Source organism: Belonocnema kinseyi, chromosome 6 (genome assembly GCF_010883055.1).
Source record: "Belonocnema kinseyi isolate 2016_QV_RU_SX_M_011 chromosome 6, B_treatae_v1, whole genome shotgun sequence".
Classification (NCBI taxonomy): domain Eukaryota; kingdom Metazoa; phylum Arthropoda; class Insecta; order Hymenoptera; family Cynipidae; genus Belonocnema; species Belonocnema kinseyi.
In genome coordinates this window covers 2,813,836-2,818,478 of record NC_046662.1, presented here as the reverse complement: position 1 = coordinate 2,818,478, position 4,643 = coordinate 2,813,836, and positions in this window count along the sequence as shown.

The following is a 4,643-nucleotide window of genomic DNA, read 5'->3' as shown; positions in this document are numbered from 1 at the left end:
CCGATCCGATCCTCAAGTATCCTCAAAATCCTCTCATAGACACTTACCGATCATATCCGATTTTTAAAAATCCTCACCTATCCGATATAATCCTCACATATCCTCAAAATACACTTATAGATTCTTACCGATCCGATTTTTAACAATCCTCACCTATCCGATCCTCACAGATCATCACATATCCTATGAGATTCGATTCTTACCGATACTTGACTATCCGATCCAACCGTCACCAATTTCCACCCATCCGATTCGATCGGGTCCGGTCCTCACCTATCCGATTTTAAATTAAAATCCAACTTTGAGGTTGAAAATCGATCTTTTTTAGTTGAAAGTTCATTTCTTTATAGAAAATTTGTCTTTTTTTGGTGGAAAACTAATGTTATTCGTTAAAGAATCACGTTGTTGGTTAAAACATCAATTATTTGGGTAAATCTTAATCTAGTTTACTCGAAATTAGTGTTTTTTCGATGATTCATCATCTTAGGTGGCCATTCATTCTTCTTTTTGGTTGACAATTAATTTAAAAACTGGAAGAGTACCAATTCTATTTCTGGCGAAAAATTAATATTTAAATTTAATAATTGATATTTTCTAGTTGGAAATTCTATCATATGATTGAAAGCTAATATATTATATTGAAAATCGATTAAAATATCAATCTGGTTGAAACATTAATTAGCTTGTTGAAAATTAATTACTTTTTTTAAGATTCAGCATATTGGTTAAAAATTCATCTCTAGATTAAAATTTAATTATTGAAAAAATTTTTTTAGAATTAATTTTCTTAACGAAAAATGTAAAAATTCCATTTTTGGCTAAAAATAATATTTTAAATTAAAAATTAATATTTTCTGGTCGAGCATTGTACAATTGGGTTCAAAATTATTGTATTCTTTTGCATTTTTTTACCTTAATTTTTTTAATGGAAAATTTAACAATTAAATCTTTGCGTACAAATTATTATTTTAAAATAAAAATCGATATTTTAGTTGATCTTTTTCACTTAAAAATTCAACTACTTGCTCAAAAATTTATATTTTTCATTTGAAAATTCACGAAACTTATAAAAATTTGTCTTTTTTGTAGAAAATTAATTTTATTGTATAAAAAGTCATCTTTTTGGTTGCTTTTCTGAAAATTAGTTGTTTTTTTCAAGATTCAACAACATAGTGGAAAATTCATCTCTTTAGTATTAAATTTTAGTATTTTATTTAAATTATTTTTCTTATAACTAATTTTCGAACTAAAAATAAAGAATTCCACTTTTGGTAACAATTAATAGTACTTTAAATTAAAAATGTTAATTTTCTAGTAGGCATTCTAACATTGGATATAAAATTAATGTATTTTGTTGAAAGTTTTCCTTTTTCTGTTAAAAATTAAACTATTTATGGAAAGATTTATATTTTGAAAATAAAAATTCATAAATTTTAATGAAAATTTGTCTTATTAATAGAAAATAAATATTATTGAAAAAATAGTCTTTTTTCTTGAAGGGTTAACTGCTACATTGGATCTAGAAATTTTTACTAGAAAATTTGTTGTATTTTTCTGTTAAAAATTAATTTTTTTAACTAAAAATGTAACAATTCCATTTTCGGTTCAAAGTGAAGATGTGTCTCGTCATCCGGAAATCAGGTATGACTAGTTGTTGAAAATTCTACCGTCTAATTAAAAATTAAAATGTAAAAAGGTAACTATTTGGTTGTAAATTACATTTCTTGGTTAAATTTAATATTTTTTCAATTGAAAATTCTACTCATTTGTAGAAAATTCAAATATTTAAGTAAAAAAATAATCTATTTGGTTCTAAATTAGGCTATTTATTTGAAAATACAAATTTTCGGCAGAAAATTAACTTTTTTTAAAAAATCACATTTGTCTTTTTCGGTAGAATAATTATCTTCTTAGTAGAGTATTCATTTTTAGGCATAAAATTTAACTATTTGGTTAGAAACTCATCTTTTCTGATTAATAATAAAATTACTTGCTTGAAAGTTGAACTACTTTGTCAAAATTATTTGGTTGTGGATTCAGCCATTTTGATAAAATTCATTTTTTTGCTTCAGTCCATCTTGATAAACATTCGTTAATTTTTTTTAGCATTTTAATTTTTTCACCGAAAACTTGACGACGTTCTCTCATCGATTTTTGATAAACAGATTTTTTAAATTTGATTATTTTTCTCTGTTTACATTAAGCATACGATAACTCAGAACTACATTAGTTAAAAGATGATTTTTTTTACAAAAATGTTCATTTTCAAACAGAAAATATGATTTTTCAATAAAATAATAATATTTAACTAAATATTTAAATATAATTACAATTGCTTAAATTACTAAGCCGAAATGATGATATTTCTAGGAAGCTATTGAATTTTTATCCGCTAAATAAGAATTTTCAACAAAAAAATTAATTTTCAATGAAATAGTTGAATTGTGAAGAAAAAAAATTCAGTAAAAAAAGTCAAGCGAATTTTTTAATTTTATAAGCGAAAAGACGAATTTTCAACCAGAAAAGACGAGAAAAGTGTACCAAATTTCTTATCTTCAATATCTGAAAAAAGTTTATTCTATAAAATAGTTCCATTTTTAAACAGAGCATTTGATTTTACAACAAAATAGTAATTTTCAATTTAAAAGTTGAATTTTGACCCTAAAAATTTCTCAATTCTCATCCAGCTTGCACCCAATTCTCATCAAATTCCCATAAAACTTCCTATCCAAATTCCATCCGACACCCAAACAATTCCTATACAATTTTCACTGAACTTTGATCGCACTTTCACCCAAATCTCATTCAATTCTCATCCAACTTTCATTCAACTCTCATCCGACTTTTATCCAAATGCTATCCAAACCCTATCCAATCTCACACCATTTTGATTTAGTTCTCATCCAACTCCCATCTGACGCTCATCAAATTTCGATACAATTTGCACTAAACTCTCATCACACTTACCTAACATCTATTTAATTCTCATACAATTTCTATTTAATTCGTATCCTACTTTCACTCAACTCTCACTTAACTCTCATCACACTTTTATTCAACTATTATGTATTTCCTATCCAACTTTGAATAATTCTCAACACACTCTAATTCTACTCTCATTTATTTTCCATTCAACTCCTATCCAACTCGTATTCAACTTCTATTCAACTCTCATCAAACTCTCATTCAAATTCCATCCGACTCTAATTAAACTCGTATCCAACTTTCACCCAACTTTAATCATGATTTCACCCAATTTCTATTTATTCCGCTTTTATTTCCCATTCAATTTGTATAAAAATTCCATTCAAACCCCACCAAAGTCTCATATAATTTGCACTAAACTCTTGTCACATTCTCGTTTAACTCTCATTTATTTCTCATCAAATTCCTATCTAAGTCGTATCCAACTCCCACCCAACTCTCATTATACTCTTATCCAAAGTTCCTTCTATTGGCTATCCAGCTCGTATTCAACTCCCATCCAACTCTCAACACTCTATCATTACGCTCAACCAATTCTCATTGAATTCCCATTCATCTACTATCTAATTCCCTTTTATTTAATATTTAACTGCCACCCCTCATTAATTGAATTCCCATACTACTCGAACTAAACTCTCAATACTTCCATATTTCATTTAGCTCCCATCCAGCTTTTATCCAAATTTCATTTAATTTTTATCCAACTCTTATCTGAATCTTATCTTATCCCACTTCTATCCAACTCTAACACAATTCCGATTTAGTGCCCATCCTATTTACACCTGACACTCATTAAATTTCTATACAATTCGCACTAAACTCTCATCACACTTTCATCCAACAACTATTTATTTCCTATCCAACTCTTACCCAACTCTCATCACACTCTCATTTAACTTTTATTCATTTCCTATCCAACTCGTATTCAACTTCTATTCAATTTTCATCAAACTCTCATCTGAATCCCATTTGCTTCTCATCCGACTCTAATTAAAATCGTATCCAACTCCCACACAAATTTAATCATAATTTCACCCAATTTCTATTTATTCCGCTTTTATTTCCCATTCAATTTGTATAAAAATTCCATTCAAAACCCACCAAAGTCTCATATAATTTGCACTAAACTCTTATCACGTTCCCGTTTAACTCTCATTTATTTCTCATCAAATTCCTATCTAAGTCGTATCCAACTCCCACCCAACTCTCATTATACTCTTATCCAAATTTCCTTCTATTGCCTATCCAGCTCGTATTCAACTCCCATCTAACTCTCAACACTCTATCATTACACTCTCATCTAACTCCCACTTATTTCCCATTCAACTCCTATTTAATCCCCATCCAGCTCCTATCTCGCGCTCATTCAGCTCTTATTCAGCACTCAACCAATTCTCATTGAATTCCCATTCATCTACTATCTAATTCCCTTTTATTTAATATTTAACTGCCACCCCTCATCAATTAAATTCCCATACTACTCGAACTAAACTCTCAATACTTCCATATTTCATTTAGCTCCCATCCAGCTTTTATCCAAATTTCATTTAATTTTGATCCAACTCTTATCTGAATCTTATCTTATCCCACTTCTATCCAACTCTAACACAATTCCGATTTAGTGCCCATCCTATTTACACCTGACACTCATTAAATTT